General features: G+C 35.4%; 1 long non-coding RNA gene across 1 annotated transcript; it reads right to left on the bottom strand.

Annotated features, from left to right (window-relative positions):
- Positions 1–6,300: 6,300 nt before the first annotated feature.
- On the bottom strand, positions 6,301–16,975 carry LOC147832566 (uncharacterized). Its single transcript, XR_015516795.1, has 4 exons — positions 16,126–16,975; positions 7,472–10,420; positions 6,612–7,417; positions 6,301–6,418 (listed from the first exon to the last, which is right to left on the bottom strand). It is a non-coding gene; the product is annotated as an uncharacterized LOC147832566 (long non-coding RNA).
- Between the last annotated feature and the right edge of the window lie 556 nt (positions 16,976–17,531).

Genomic DNA, 17,531 nt, shown 5'->3' with positions numbered 1-17,531 from the left:
GCTGAAACCAAGGACGAAGGACACAGTGAAGGTAAAAACACAACTTTCAAAAAAGAGACAAATGCAAAAAATGTCCTACGACAAAAAGAGCAAGCCGCTCTCCCCACTACATGAATCCCAAGTAGTAAGGATGCAAACAACAAAAGGACACGACAAAATTGGAGTTGTCAGAACCCCTCTTGCCAAGCCCAGATCGTATGTTGTGGAGTCCGATGGCAAAGAGTACAGGAGAAATCGTCGACATCTGCTTCCTGTAAAAGAACCACTACCACACTGCAGACAGGCCGATCTGGAGGACTTGTTGTCACAACTTCATTCTATGCCAGACAGCAACAGCCCACCTAAAGATGCTGTGCGTACGGAAGAGAACATTCCACCTGAGCCAACTGATCAAAAGTTGCCTTATCGTACTAGATATGGTCGGGTTTCAAAGCCTAATCCAAAGTACTTTGACTAAATGTTGTTAAAAATCAACATAAAGAACATATTATTGCAGAGAGTAATTCTGATTCAGTTTATTGTTATTTTCAGTTGCAATCCAAGTTTTGCTATTTCTATAAGTTACCAAGACATTTGTAAAGTTGTAAAAGTATTCTCTTACACTCTCAGAAAAAAAGGTACAATGAGGGTACAATTTTGTTCCTAGAGGGAACAAAATATAAAATTGTACCTTTAAAGGTCCCATATTGGTCCTTAGGGTACAATTTTGTACCCAAATGGGCTATAAAGGTACAAATGTCCAGATTTAGGTTTGAAAGGTACATTTTTGTACCTTTTATAGCACATTTGGATACAAAATTGTACCGTAAAGGACCAATTTGGCACCTTTAAAGGTACAATTATATATTTTGTTTCCCTATAGGAACAAAATTGCACCCTCAGCTCATGATAAGATCAAGACACTATATAACACTAATTTAAATGTATTAATACTAAACATTAATACTAAAATACATAATTTAAAAATATAATAAATAAATAAATTGATTGAATTAAATATTTTAATAATTAAATTTTTTTCATGTATTTAAATTACATTTTTTCTCAAAAATGTTAATAATTTAATTTATAATTGAATGTAATTTTAATCATTAAAAACGTAAATACTGGTCTTTGCTTACTGTTTAAGACCCTATAGTTTATGGGATGTAGAATAAGAACCATGCAGAGGGACAGCATCTTCATACAGGTGGTGATGTTGCTGTCTCTTTAAGAATTTGGCTTGTTGAGACGTTATAGTAGTGTTTGTTACTGAGGCGGTCCGTCGAGTATGCTGGCTGTTTACACAGAACTTCGCACGCTCTTCAAAGAAAAGTCTATTTTGGAGTCCACACTTTTCAGGTAAGAATGTATTAAAGATATATTTTCAGTCTCATTTTTACATGTGAAGCCGTGTTCTGTTGATTTTGTCTGAGTCTCGGGTCTCGGCTTTCCCCCGCTTTAAGTGCTCCGGGCTGGCCTGCAGGATGGAGTTTGCTAAGATGTCTGCTGCTTATTAAAGAAGTTAATACAATGTTATATCGAAGTCACCGAGGGACATAACGTTATAGACGGTGAGTACTATATGCTGTTAGTTTTCTCGGTGTAAAAGTTCCCTTTATCGCCTACGTTACGTATTCGCGCCTTATATCTTACGTTACGTTACTGCTTTATTAATAAGTGTTGCCACGGCGGAATATAATCGCAACCCAAATAGCAAAATACACTCGGGCCAGATGCGGCGGCAGAAGCGAGCCGACGCTGCAGTATCCGTGCACCGGATTCGGGCGTGAGTAATGTGCGGTGTGGCCCGGAGCTCGCGCGACTAAAGTCTTCATATACCTTGATATAAAACCTTTTGTTATTAATACTGGAAATTTGTAAATATCGATAATGTTTTATATTTTGAGGCCATTTTCTAGCCACGGTTGACCGCTGAAATGTAATTTTAGACAGTTATATAAGTTACACCGCCATTTTGTGAAGATAAATCACAATTTTGTCACCGACAAAGCGACTGATTATGTAAACGTGGCTAGTTACAAACGTGGCTAGTTACAAACGTGGCGTAAGTTACATATCTTCGTTTCAGTGTCTAAGTTACATTAATGTTGAGGAGTGTCCACAAACTCTCATGTCCAGAATTGTTGGTGCTTTACTATCGTTTAACGTTATACTTATGTTAATGTATAATTATTAACATACCACGTTGTATAAATTGACGTTTTAAGTTATACTTTGTTCTTTAATGTAATAATTTGTCTCATCTGTTCTGAAACTGGTACCTTGAGCTATTATACCTATTTTATTAATATCTCAAAATAAATTAATAGTTATTGCTTTATCTTATTGCTTTCCAGAAGTTTTTGAAGTTTCCAATGGTCTTTCAGGACAAGATTGAACAACAGAATGCAGCCTAACAGCATCAGAGCAATGAAGGCATGTCATATGAAAGCATGGCTAAGTTACTAGATGTAAGTATGTCTCATTATCTATACCATGGTTTTAATGACTTACATACTATTTTAAATTTGTAGGTTTTTACTTACAAACAAAAACAAATGTACACCCACATGTTTAAAATTATTTTCTAGGTTTTCATTGAAAGATGAGAGATCAACTGAAGAATGCTTTGGACCTGACTCTAAGGTACTCTTTCTAAACTTTCTCCACTTGATTAATATTATTAAATTCTAGCTTTGTATGGATTCCTTCATATTTGTTTGTATGCCACATCTTATGTTCCAGGAATTGATTTTACAGCAGCACTTCTCATGTTGCCAGCCTTGTTAAGCGAGACACTTCAACATTTTGTTGTGCTCGGGTGCGTATGTTGTTTTCTGTTCAGTATATGCTGTGATAAATGCATTTTATAATGCTTGATATTCTTTATATTAGTATGACGCAGTGGGTAGTGCTGTCACCTTACAGCAAGAAGGTCGCTGGTTCGAGCTTCGGCTGGGTCAGTTGGCATTTCTGTGTGGAGTTTGCATATTCTTCCAGTGTTCGTGAGGGTTTCCTCCAAGTGCTCCGGTTTCCCCACAAGTATAAAGACATGCGCTATAGCTGAATTTGGTAAGCTTATTTGTCTGTAGTGTATAAATGTGTGTGTGTGAATAAGTGTGTCTGGATGTTTCGTAATACTGGGTTGCAGCTAGAAGGGCATCTGCTGCATAAAACATATGCTGGATAAGTTGGTGGTTCATTCCACTGTGGCAACCCCAGATTAATAAAGGGACTAAGCCGAAAAGAAATTGAATGAATGAATGAAATTTATATTAGTCTTTTAATCTGTGATACTTTTTTTTTTTTTTTAATCAGTGAATATTAATTATTTTACTTTCTATGCATGTTGATTTTCTCTTCATCAGTGATAGAGTGACTGATATTAATGTAATTATTGCTTTGTCATTTACAGTGAACCATCTTCACCACATCCAACAGTTCAAGTACAGGAGGAGGTCACCGACTGGACAACTGTGTTAACAAGACGAGTCACGGCAGGGGGATTGCGATTGGCCGGGCTAATGATGTGGACGAACATACATTTTTGACATATCCATCTTATTAGAAGATCACCTTGATGTTTCTGCAGTGGAATGTTTTGAATGAGCGGTGGACGGTGACAAGCCTCGATCTACTCCAGTTACCAGAGTGATCTACCTTGTTTTTTGTTTCTTTACATGCTCTTGGGATAATCACAATCATCAAGTTAATCCAGCACACTGCTGTCATTCATGCATAAAGCAAATTTTTTAAATAACTTGTGGTCCTAATGACTATCAAAGAACATTTTCCAGATATGAGTGCTTTACATGTCATGTTTATCAAAAGCATAAACACAAATTGTGTTACAACAAATTACAACTCCACTTGAGGATGATGAGGAGTAATCTACTGATGTTGAGGAAGAGGCTACTGATGTATGGTTTTCTGCACTGTTTAAGCAATTTATGGAGAAGCATTGCCTTCATTCTGAAATTCAGAGAAAATGTTGATGACAAATTATTTATTATGACCGAGTATTCTGACTAAAGACAAATACTTTGGACTTTATAAAGTGCAGTACTTGATGTAGCCTGTGTAATGTGTTTATAAATCTTAAACAGTATTCTTGTGGTCTTTGTATTAAGTGTAGATTATTTAGTTTTTTTTTCTTATCTAAATTGTTCTTTTTACTGTTTTACATGTCTGCTTTATACTTGCTGTGTAATTTTATTTCTTAACACATTCAGTTGAGAGTTGTAATGAAATATTTCTACATTAATAAATAAAAATGGACATCTGTGAACCAAAATATTTTATTTATTTATTTGTGCATGCAGTCACCAAAGGATCAAAATGCGTGGGTCAGTACCCTGAAAATACTATATAATATAAAAAGGTACATTTTTGTACCTTCAGTGTCTAGGGTACAAAATTGTCCCTTAAAGGGTACAAATGTAGAAGGTACAATTTTGTACCTTTTTTCTGAGAGTGTAGAGGGAGAACAAAAAACTAAAGAAAGGGGATGTAGATAACTGCTATGTTCATATATGGTCTTTCCGGTGCCCGGAAGAACACAGTTTCCCTATCCGGGTGGTTGTACAAGTTAGTGATGTTATGAGCAGCCAAGCACGTGAAAGCTAAAATAAAGTAAGCCTATTGTTCCTGATAACTGTCTCCATTTTTCATATCAACAAACTACACCAGTGTGAATTAGCATGTTTTAGTATGATTATTGCATGGATTAGCTTGTTATTTTCATGATTCTAGTACAAATTAGCATGTTATTAGCATGATTATAGCATGGCTTAGCATGCTATTAGCAGGATTCTAGCATGGATTAGCATGTTATTAGCATGATTTAAATATGTTTTAGCATGATTCTAGCATGAATTTGCATGTTATTATCATGAATCTAGGATGGATTACCATGTTAATAACATGATTCTAGCGAGGATTATCATGTTGTTAGCATGATTCCAGTGTGACTTACCATGTTTTTGTATGATTATTGCAAGGATTAGCTTGTTATTTTCATGATTCTAGTACAAATTAGCATGTTTTAGCATGATTCTAGCATGGATTAGCAAGCTATTAGCATTATTCTAGCATGGATTAGCATGTTTTAGCATGATTCTAGCATGATATTATCCTAATTCTAGGGTGGATTAGCATGTTATTAACATGACTCTAGCTAGGATTATCACGTTGTTACCATTGTTCTAGCATTCACTGTTAACCCTTACTGTAGATTATTCAGTAAATAACTGTAAAATAGCCAGTGTTTTGCTGTAATAAAAGGAAACAGTATTTTACTGTAAAAGGAGCAGAATTTGTATAAAATTTTGTAGTGCAAAGAATAAATTACAGTAATTTACTTTATGTACCCATTACAGATAGTTACTGTGATAATAAATGGCAAATTACTGCTCAACCAGTACTGCCCCATCTACTCTGATGGTTTATGTTGCTATTTATAGAGACGTGCACTTTAAAGGCAGAAAATAATGATTTAGGCATCACCACACACTCCCACAGGCTGTCCGTCTTATTCTAAACACAAAGGTGTTAGAAAGAGTTTTCAGAATATGCCGGCCCTTTAAGGGAGTCAGGTGTGTGATTTGTTTACTGCTGAGTGTGCTCTATTCTCTGTCCATCAATTCAGATGTAGAGTCTGATATGTTTTAGGCTTAAAATAAGAATCTACAATGAGTAAGTAAAATGTGTTCAAATATTTTTGAGGGTTTCTAAAATAAGGCTGTGTTTTAAGTTATATTGTTGTTATCTTGAACTGTGTACTTGAAAGCTACATTGTTATCTAGTTAGCCTCTCCTCATATAACTTCTTACATTACTTTTGTTTAAGTATATGTATTTATTTGATATTGCATACTGCCATAATGTACAGATGCTAACAGTTGTATGTATCTTTCTGGCAACTAAGCCAAAATTAAATTCCATCTTCTCAGTAAGGTAACATGTGCACATCATCACAGGGAATCACAAAAACATATGATACACATAGCCATCCACACACAAAAGCTCCACTGTCCGGTCCCAGGTTGTGAGTTTGTTGCTAAGTATTTTTCAGAGCTGTGTTTCCACCTATGAATTTATATTAAAAACAATAAAAAAGTTTGTTGTCATGAGATAATTATAACAACAAAAGATTGGATCCTTTGGTTTTTCGGTGTTGCCAACTTTATTTTTGTTTTTTATAATTGTTTTAAACTTTTTATTGAGATTTGACACAGTTTTTAATTATTTAAAACTTTAAAATTTAAAATAATTATTTTGTGTTTTTTGCTGTTCAGTTTTTATTTATTTTTTATTTTTTGCATGGTCAGCATTGAAGAGAGAGTAACACATTTCACTGCAGCACTTTGTGTGTGTGTTTGTGTTTGTTTATTGGATATGTGATTGTGATAAATGTTGGTAGTTGCTTTAAAAGTATGCTATACCAGGGGTGCTCAATCCTGTTCCTGGAGATCTACCTTCCTGCATATTTCAGTTGCTATCCATATCAAACACACCTAAACCAATTAATTAGGACCTGAAAGCCACTTGATAATTACAGGCAGGTGTGTTTGATATGGGTAGCAACTGAAATCTGCAGGAACGTAGATATCCAGGAACAGGATTGAGCACCCCTGTTATATACCATGGGGGACAAACTCTAAGTTCTTGGAGAACTGCAGCGCAGCAGAGTTTAGTACTTACCCTGCTTTAACATTACCTGTAGATTTCTAACAAGCCTTAATTAGTTTGATCAGGTGTGTTTAATTAGAGTTACAGCTTAAAGTCCCGGTCACACTGCACTTTTCTCCCTACAGACTTCCATTCATACGCATGTGAGTACTGCAGACCTGGAATGATAGCTCATGCAACAAATGTAATAATTTACAGCATTGGAAAGGTCAAGCTTGGAGAACGCTGACATGCGAAATCACATCATGTGATTGCTTGAGACCAATCAAAGATCAAAACATGACCTCTCTGGCTTGCTTTTTCAATCTCTAATTATTTTGTTTAATTCCACTACTCGCTTTGTTTAATTCCACTTCGCAGTGCAGTATGACAGAATTTTGCATGCTCAAACGTTAGTGTGACCGCAGCCTCACTGTGTAGACCTGTAATATGTAAGACAATATTTATATCTGCTGATTTCTTAATTTTGTTATACATTTTCTGTTGTTTGTTTGTTTGGTGCCAAAACAATAAAATAAATTTGTCTGAAAAATGTTATGCCTTCTATTTTTAAATAACAGCTAAGAATACTGATTCATTTTAGTAACACTACAATAACTATATATGACATACTATTAATGTGTATGCAGTATAATGCTGTTATTTGTAACACTACAATACAGTAATTAACTGTACACAGTTTCCAGTTAGTTACCACTGTTGCTCTATTACAGTAATTAACTGGCAACACTGTTGCCAGCAACTCACTGTAATGGTTCGGTTACAGTAAATAACTGGCAACACTGTTGCCAGCTACTCACTGTATCGGTTCAGTTACAGTAAATAACTGGCAACACTGTTGCCAGTTACTTACTGTAACCAAACTTTTACAGTGAGTTGCTGGCAACAGTGTTGCCAGTTATTTACTGTAAAAAAACCTGGTAAGGTCTAACAGTGTGGTTTAGCTTGTTATTAGCATGATTCTAGTACAAATTAGCATGTTGTCAACATGATTCCGCCATAAATTATGTTATTGACGTGATTTTAGTATGAATTAGCATGTTATTAGCATGATTCTAGCATAAATTAGCATGCTATTAGCATGATTCTAGCATGACTTAGCAGGTTATTAGCATGATTCTAGCATGAATTAGCATGTTAAAAGCATACTTCTAGCATGATCCATCATGTTATTCGGATGATTCTAGTGTAAGGATTCAAAATATCAGACCCTGAGAACTGTTTTGGAATTTCATGAGACGATGCAATGTTCCAATGCATTTTCTAATCTGAAAAGTGATGAAGAAACCAACTGTTCCACTGTTCTATTCAAATCACTGTTGACAATGCAAACACAGGCTGGAGAAACAGAGCTACTCTACAGCAGGGGGTAATGCGAAGAAGTCACCCTTCTCCTTCCACTTAAACCCCCCTTCTTGACCCTTATGTTACCTTCTGATTAGAGCACATTTCACATAAAATGTTCAATGTTTTAATATGGTGTATCTTGCAGCACTATATTCATGTTTGGTATCATTTTATATGTCACAGTGTGATTGGTAAAGTGGTCTTAATTTTACAGTAATATTTTACTGGTATATGTTGATTTGGTTTTTGACTTCTATAAGATCTTGATAAGATGCTCTACCTCCTCAGAGCTGGTTAAGTCCTCAAATTCACCAGGCCAGGGTTTCTGTGACACTTCTATTGTCTTGAATTTATGGCTGTTTGTTTTGACTTGAGTATATATGGTAAGATGTGCTTTAGGACGGGTGGAAATCTTGTAAAAAGACACCCCATTGCAACATCTCTGAGACTTATGCTGCAATGTATTTCTCTGGTCAGGTACAGTATGCATCTATAATTCTTTGATTTATCTTTGATTAATGGATGTTATATTGTTAGTCTCATCTCTGAATTGGCTTCCTGATGATTTATTATGTAATTGGCAGAATACAATTTTACCTGACAAATAAAATGTTAAGTTTTGATTAATTCTGGAGTTTTGCGAATTCATTGTATCCAGTAGATTAGAGGAGTCTTCATTACCTTTATTAAATGACATAATTTAATTGATTAATAGGCACATTTGATTATACGTAGCCATAGAGGCCTATAACATGTAGACCTTTTAAACATTTAACCACTGGAAGTAGCAAGTTGTATGGGCTTGGCTAGGGATCTGTTTTTTTAAGACTAGGTAAGCGTTAATGCGACCAGCTTATTCAAATATAGTTAATCCTGCATCCTCTGACTATTTTCAGAGTGTCGACATATTGTCCGTGAGAAGATGCGCAAACCCGGAACTCTGAGCGATGTTGATGAACGTACAATTAGAATATCGGACCTCAGAAAATATCAAAACTCTAAATTAAATCATAAATGTTGAATGTGATCCGTTCTTACAATTAGAAATACAATCTAAAATTTAGGATCATTGAATTTGGAGTCAGATTGAATTCGGAGCTAAAAAAACTAATATAAATAAATTCTAAAAAATAATAAAATTCTTTTCAGAAGCACTAGAAAAGGCTTACATGCATTAAACCTTCAACCATGCTGTTAGTTTCGTCATTGGGCTAATAGATAGACTCCTACACTAGAATGAATTAGCATGTTATTAGCATAATTCTAGCATCACTTGGTATGATTCTAGTACAAATTAGCATGTATTTAGCAAAATTTTAGCATGAATTAGCATATTGCCATAAATCTAGGATGGATGTTATTAACATGATTCTAGCATGAATTAGCATGATTCAAGCATGGATTAGCATGTAATTAGCATGATTCTAGCATGAATTAGCATGATTCTAGCATGATTCTAGCATGATTCTAGCATAAATTAGCATAATTCTAGCATGATTCTAACAAGAATTAGCATAATTCTAGCATGAATTAGCATGTTATTAAAGGGTCACAAAACACCAAAACACATTTTTTGAGCTGTTGACAGTCGTATGTGTGTCCCACACTGCATTCTTTCATGAGTAAGATTTGGTTCCAACCAATCAGCGCGCTCTATTATGCATGCAGTGCAACTTCATTAATATGCATGATAGCCTCCAAGACTGTTTACCAGTTACAGTGTTCAGACGGCAGAGAGACGCCACGTTGTGTTGCCAAGTGTGAGAACATGAATTGTTTGGAGTTACGGGTCGTCAGTGTTACTTTTATAATTTGCTGCAATGAAGGTTTTGTTTTCATTTCCCCTCTATGAGAGCGCAGCTGGACTCACGTGTGGATCAGTGCACGCGATGCGCGACAGAAATACATGTCTAATGAAAATTTTTTTCCCCAAAAGCTTATCTAATCTGGAAATGGTGAAATCTGGAATTGCTGCTCGTCTCCTTTTAATAAAGATGCTGATCCAGTTTGTGTTGATTATCCTGTCTTTACAGATTTGGTAAGTGAGCGACTAGTGGTCTTTGTTTGTTTATTCAGAGGAAAAGTTAGTTTGTATCTGTCCGCAGTACTCTTTCAGAGTTTTAAGACAGACCTTAGTCAAATGATTTCTAAGTTAATAAAGTTTACCGTACATTAACATCACTACAATATTATGAGACTGAAAAATCTGCTGTAAATGCTGCTCTTCTGAGTGTAAACGTTTAAGCACCACAACCAAACTTACCATCGCATTTTGTGACAGGAATAACACATGCGGCTTTCTGACACTACCTACTGAGCGCATTTAAGTTACAGAGAAATGCGGAGGGTTTTTTGTTTCTCATTCGCTGTGCGGTAAAAAAAATGAAAAATGAAAAATACAACTTCCGGTGGCGCGCGCTGCAAGATGGCTGCTCGGCACTGAGCTCCTTACAAATACCTCCGATTATAACATTTTTTTTCTTCAAATTGAGGATAAATTCCTAATTAAAATAGAACATCAACTCCTTCTAAAGAATGGCAACTAGTAAAAAGACGATGTCTCCTCAAAAACAAGCTACAGGAAACAAACGACTAAAAACGCTTGATGACGACGTGGCCTCCATCGTCAGCCATGCAATCGAAGCGCAGCAGGAAGCCTTGCGTGAAATGGTCTTCGGCATGTTAACAGAGGCAATAAAGTCCGCTCTTGCTCCTTTCAATGACTACATTAATGAAAATGGAACTGTTCTTCGTGCTATAAAAGAAGAAATAGGCTCTCTGGGTAAGAACATGGCGTCGATAACATCAAAAGTAGATGATCTACAAGGAAACCTTCGCAAAACTAAAAAAGATACTAATCATTGCTTGTCTCAGCTTGACCAAATACAACGAAAATGCACGGATTTGGAAGATCGCTCACGACGCAACAATATCCGTCTGGTCAACTTACCTGCGGGAATGGAAGGAGACGACCCTATCGGCTTCCTTCAGAAAACGCTCCCTAAATGGATCCCGGACCTGTCAGGGCGTTCAAATCCAATAGAGATTGACAGAGCTCATCGAGTCTACTCGAATTCTAACTCAAACAGATCACGAGCGATGATCTTTCGACTCCTTCGTTATCCGGACAGGCAGGCCATACTTCAAGGTGCACGTAAAGCAAAGCCCACACTACCCGGAGGAGCGCGTCTGGAATTCTATGCAGATTACAGCGCCGCAACCGCACAGAAGAGAAAAGCGTTCTCGGCCGTCAGATCCAAACTCCAACAAAAAGGTGCGGAAACTTTTCTAATTTACCCAGCAATACTGAAAGTCTCATTCAAAGGCCAAAAATACTCGTTTGAGACGCCGGATGAAGCCGAGAAATACATCGAGGGACTGGAGCGAACAACGTCAGCGCCGGCTCGCAGGTCTTTATATCCTCAGCTCCAGGAGGCAATGGAGGAAACCGATTAAGGAGACAATATTGGACTTATCAACACTTAAATGACATGATTAGAAACATTTCTTAGCCCCCTAAATGACCAAATTATACGGTAAACAACTATTACTATTAATATTATTATTTTGTTTTATTGGTATTTAAAGTTACGGTTAGATATTCATGATACAAATTTTATTTATTTAATACTATTTATTTTATTATTATATATATTTTTACTATTATTTGTTATGTTATTTATTTTAGTTATTTATTTTATTATTTTTTATTTATTTATTTATTTTTATTAATTTATTTTTATTTTTTTTATTTTTTTTGTCGACAAGGTGGGGGCTAAGTTTCTTGGTTTAAGATTGGAACAGCCCGAATTCAAAACTTGTTACATGTTTAAATAGAGTTGATGCTGATACACTGATGGTTGTAACGTTCCTCAGCTGTTTAATATCAAGGAGGTACTGGAAGGCGAATAGTGTTAAGACATTGCCTCGCGATCGCCACAGACGCTCGTTATTGAGGGGGTTAGGGAAAGGGTGGGGCACTCAGGAATAAAATACGCAGAAATTTTTATATTCTTTTCATATATATCCACGAAATTTCTATGTTTAAATTGCACCTACTACTACAATCTTTACATGTTTATTTGTGAAAGCTTTATGTTCAGAGATTATGGTTAATTTGAATATTATGTCTCTTAACGTCAGAGGGTTAAACTCTCCTAGTAAACGGACTAAATTTTTAGATTATCTTCGCAGGAAAAACATAGACGTTGCACTTATCCAAGAAACCCATCTAAGGATAGCAGATGTCCAGCGATTACAAAACAAACACTATATTCCTATAGTATCTTCAGGTTATAACTCTAAAAAGAGAGGGGTGGCAATATTATTTAAAAGAAATCATACTTTCAGTATTGAAAATTTAGGATCAGACAATAATGGTAGAATGGCATATTGTTGTACTAATATAGGAGGAAAGAAGCTAATGTTTGTCAATATTTATGCCCCAAACTCTTATGATGCTCCTTTTTTCCCAGACATTACAAAAACTCTTTTAGCCTATAATGAATATTCACTTATTATTGGAGGAGACATGAACACGGTAATGGACACTGTTTTAGATCGATCAAATCCTTCATTCCCAATGATACAACCCCAGTCTTCAAAAGCATTAAATTGGTTTACTAAAGACCTAAACGTGAGTGACACCTGGAGGTTGCTCAACCCTAATGTGAAAGAATACACTTACTTCTCACCAAGACATAAATCCTATTCAAGAATAGACTACATCTTACTATCTCCTATGATATTTTCATGTGTAAAGAACATTGAATTTCTACCACAAAGTATTTCTGACCACAATGCAATAACAACATCGCTGCAATTTAGTACACTGACCAAACCCTCTAGATGGAGATTCAATACTCTTTTACTCAAAAACGAGGAATATATTTCACAACTGAGATCAGAATTAACTGAATTTATTAGCATTAATCAAAATTCTGTTTCCAACCAAGACATGTTTTGGGCCTCTATTAAAGGTTTTTTAAGAAATAATGCAATTAGTTTTTCTGCAAGGCTTAAAAAAAATTACCTCCAACAAATATCATCATTAGAAAAAAGGTGTGGAGAATTGGAGCGGGAATTAGAAAAGAAATTTGCAACAGAAACACAACAAAAATTAAAGGTAGAAAGAGCTACACTTAATGACCTGCTTAGACAAAGAACCGAATACTTGATGCACATCACAAAACATAAATACTACATAGATGGAAGCAAACCGAGCCGACTCCTTGCACTCACTTTAAAAAAACATGAGCAACGTTTTAATATAAATGCAATAAAAAACTCTGAACAGGTTCTCACCTCAAACCCCTCAGATATTAACAAAACATTTAAGAAGTTTTTTGAAAAATTATACTCTTCAGAAATACAAACTAACACGGATCATTTAGAAAATTTTTTTGAGTCTTTAAACTTAACAAAACTTTCTAAGGAAGATGCTGACAACCTAGATTCAGAAATAACTCTAGATGAATTACATAATGCAGTTAGGGATTTACATACAGGGAAATCTCCAGGTATTGACGGCATCCCTGGCGAATTATATCTAGTACTATGGGACTTACTGGGACACATTTGGCTACAAACAATAAACAAGGCCATAACCAAAGGCCATTTTCATAAAGATCTTAATACTGCTTTAATTACTGTTTTACCTAAACCCGAAAAAGATCTTTTTGAATGTTCCAACTATAGACCTATTTCTCTGATTAATGAAGATATAAAAATTTATGCTAAAGTTATCGCCAAGCGTCTACAATCAGTAATAAGTAAATTAATTCATCCAGACCAAGCTGGTTTTATAACAGGACGTTTAGCTTCAGATAATGTCCGCAGAGTACTACACGTTATAGCTGAATCAGGAAAGTTGAAAAAACCTAGTGGCCTCCTCCTTATAGATGCGGAAAAAGCCTTTGATCGCTTGGAATGGGGCTATTTATGGTACACACTGAAAAACTTTAATTTTGGCGATCAATTCATTAAGATGATTCAAACTCTATACTCTAACCCCTTGGCTAGAGTAACTACAGTGGGAATTATTTCAGACACTTTTTGTATTAAGAGGGGAACAAAACAGGGTTGCCCTCTCTCTCCTCTTTTGTTTAATCTATCAATAGAACCACTGGCTCAATTTATTAGACAATGTAAAAACATTACCCCAATTCAGTTAGGCTCATCTGTCCATTCTATCTCTTTATATGCTGATGACATACTTCTATTTCTATCAGATTTACAAAATTCACTACCCAATGCCCTCACAGCTTTAAATGAATTTGGAAGAATTTCTGGTTTCAAAATAAACTACTCTAAATCAGTTCTGATGCCCCTTAATCCAATTGGCCATAATGTTACTAATAATACTAATATAAAAATATCAACAAAAGTCAAATATTTAGGAATTGAGCTGAGCCCAACCTTACAACTCATACCTAAAATAAACTATATGTCAATTTACAGTAAGGTTGAGGCTGATATCCAGAGATGGATGCGCCTACCCTCATCACCACCCGCCAGAATTTCAACAATAAAAATGAATATCTTGCCCAGAATTAATTTCATAAGCTCCATGCTTCCCCTCCCTCCACCTCCAAACTATTGGAAAAAGTTAGACTCGATTTTAAACAAATTTGTTTGGAATGGAAAACGTCCCCGTGTAAAATGGTCCACTCTCCAAAAAAACAAAACAGAGGGTGGATGGGCCTGCCCTAACTTCAAATTATACCACTGGTCATTTATTCTGCTCTCAGTTGTGAAATGGTTCGAACCTGATATGCAATGTTCTTGGAAAGAAATAGAAAAAGACCTTATTTTTCCAACACGTCTGCAAGACTTTCTGTTCTCAGGCTTTAACCATAGGAAATGTATATTGCGCTATGGACCTATTTTATCCTATACCCTCCAAATTTTTAAAAAGGTAGAAACTTATTTTCCTTCCAGAACCACCTGGCATAATCATTCTCCTCTGTGGCACAATGTGAACTTACTTTCTGGTAGACAACCTTTTAATCAACCATCATGGGCCAATAAAGGTATTCTAACACTAAAAGACATAAATGGAGAAAAATCTATTTTAGATTTTCAAGAGCTGGTTAACAAATTTAATATATCTCCCAACACTCTTTTTATATATTTTAAAATAAGGGCAGCACTAAAGGCTCATAAGACACCATGGGGTAAGGATCTTCATACCCACCCAATTGTGAAATGGATATATAATGCTCCAAGAAAAGGAACTGTTTCCTATCTCTACTGCTGTCTTTCTAATCTTAATGCACATAGTTTCTCAAAAGAAAGACTATGGCTATCTGATATGTCTCGACCCAATACAACTATCGATTGGGAAACTGTATGGCATAATACATTCCACGCTTCCACAAACCCTAATCACCAGTTTATTCATTTTAAAACTATCCACAGGGCATATTTAACCACACGTATACGACATATCATAGGTTTATCTCCAGATCCATATTGTAAGTTCTGTGAACCACAGCGTCCAGATACCTTTTTACATATGATGTGGGAATGTCCGGAGGTACAAAAACTTTGGGATTCGGTACTGGACATTTTATTTAAAGTTACAAAAATTTGTTTTCCCAAAGACCCTATACTGTTACTATTGAATGATAACTCTCAATTTCCCTTAAATGCAAAGGTCCGTAAATTTTGGTTAGCTGCTTCAACTGCTACAAAGAAAATGTTGGTACAAAGGTGGAAACCTCCTCATGATCTCTCAGTTAAGCACTGGTTACATTCATTATTGGAAATACTATATCTGGAACTGTCATCAGCACGGATCAACCATGCCAAAGTGGACATTCTTACGGCATGGAAAATCTACATATGCAACGTCAAAGAAATCTTGGACACTTAACCCTCATCTGATGCTACGGATGACAACTTAATGGAAATTATCTAACAGCTTGGTCTAAACTATAGTTATTCTGTGTTTCCTGATGTGCGTATAATGGGGTGGGGGGGTGGGAAATATATATGGGGTTATATCTGTTAAAAGTATTTTGTTATCTGATTGTAAAAATTGTATATTCTCACTATCGGAAATAAAAAAAAACTGAATTACAAAAAAAAAAAATGAAAAATACACGCTTCCGGCAATTCCTCGAATGAAATATCTCGTTTGTCATGAGGGGCATGAATGAAATTCCTGAATGAAAGAGCCAAACTGCAGTTAAAGTCCACTATTTAATAATTTGGCAAATAATTTGATTACTGATGTCCGTGTCTTTCTCTTCTGCGTCTGTGTTTGTTTTGCCTGAGTGAAAATCAGCGCATGCCCAAACCGACACTCCCATTTTTATGCAAAGATGTATGGACCATCCCTTTTTCCTTCCTCCGACACCCCCCCCCCTAAACAGAACTGGACACGCCCACTTTTTTGACTTTTTCAAAAGGGTAAAAGCCCTTTAGCATGATTCTAGCGTGGATTAGCATGTTACTAACATTATACTAGTACAAAATAACATGTTGCAAGGATATTTCCAGCATGAATTAGCATAATTGTAGCATAAATTGGCATGTCATTAACATGATTCTACAATGAATTTGTATGTTTTAGCATGGTTCTAATATGACTTAGCATGTTATTAGCACAGTTCTAGCATGAATTAGCATGTCATTAGCATGATTAGAATATATATAGCATGTTGCTAGCATGATTGGCAACTCATTAGCATGTTTCCAGCATAAATTAGCATGTCATTAGCATGATTAGCATATGCATTTCATGTTGTTAGCATGATTGGCATGTCATTATGGCATGTTAGAATTATTAGCATTTGTAGTTACATACAAGATAATATTTATAAATGTTTCTTTCTTACAGTATTTGGTTATTTATAGTTGTACAGGTAAATATACACAGTACAGTACACATGTCCTTACAAACTTACAATGTCATTACTTTGTACTTACAGTTGATGTCAGAATTATTAATTCTGACTTCAACTGTACATTGCTATTGCATTTATTAATGTTTATTTGTGTATTTCATGTACAGTATTTGTGTATTTATACATAAATATACACAGTACATATGTAATTACAAACTTTTAATTTGGATGTCATTATTATGTCATTATAATTATTATACATTATAATTATTATGTAACAACATTGTATTTGCATTGTTGTAACAATGTAATTAGATGGATAATAGTAGGGCAGAGCGGAGCACAAAGTAACACTTGGTAAAATTATAAACAAAGTATTGGGGTTAGACAAACCATTTGTTTTTTACCAACAAAACACAAGCCTCTCCTACAAATGAGCTCTGAAATTATGATCGCCGAACCTATGGTTTCAGTGCAGTGTTGCCAAAAGTGCCAGGAGTAAAAATGTTACTATTTACCCCACCTGCGGGGCAAGTTGTAACAGACAGAAGGTTAGTTGTAACACATGCTTAAAAAGGCAGATTACACACAATTTAAATCCAGTTTACTTTAAATAACAGCTATATTTTCTCAGTACCTAGCTCAATAGATTTTTATTCTA

Source organism: Danio rerio, chromosome 19, assembly GCF_052040795.2.
Source record: "Danio rerio strain M-AB ecotype USA chromosome 19, GRCz13ab, whole genome shotgun sequence".
Lineage (NCBI taxonomy): Eukaryota > Metazoa > Chordata > Actinopteri > Cypriniformes > Danionidae > Danio > Danio rerio.
This window is presented reverse-complemented; position numbering and strand designations above follow the sequence as displayed.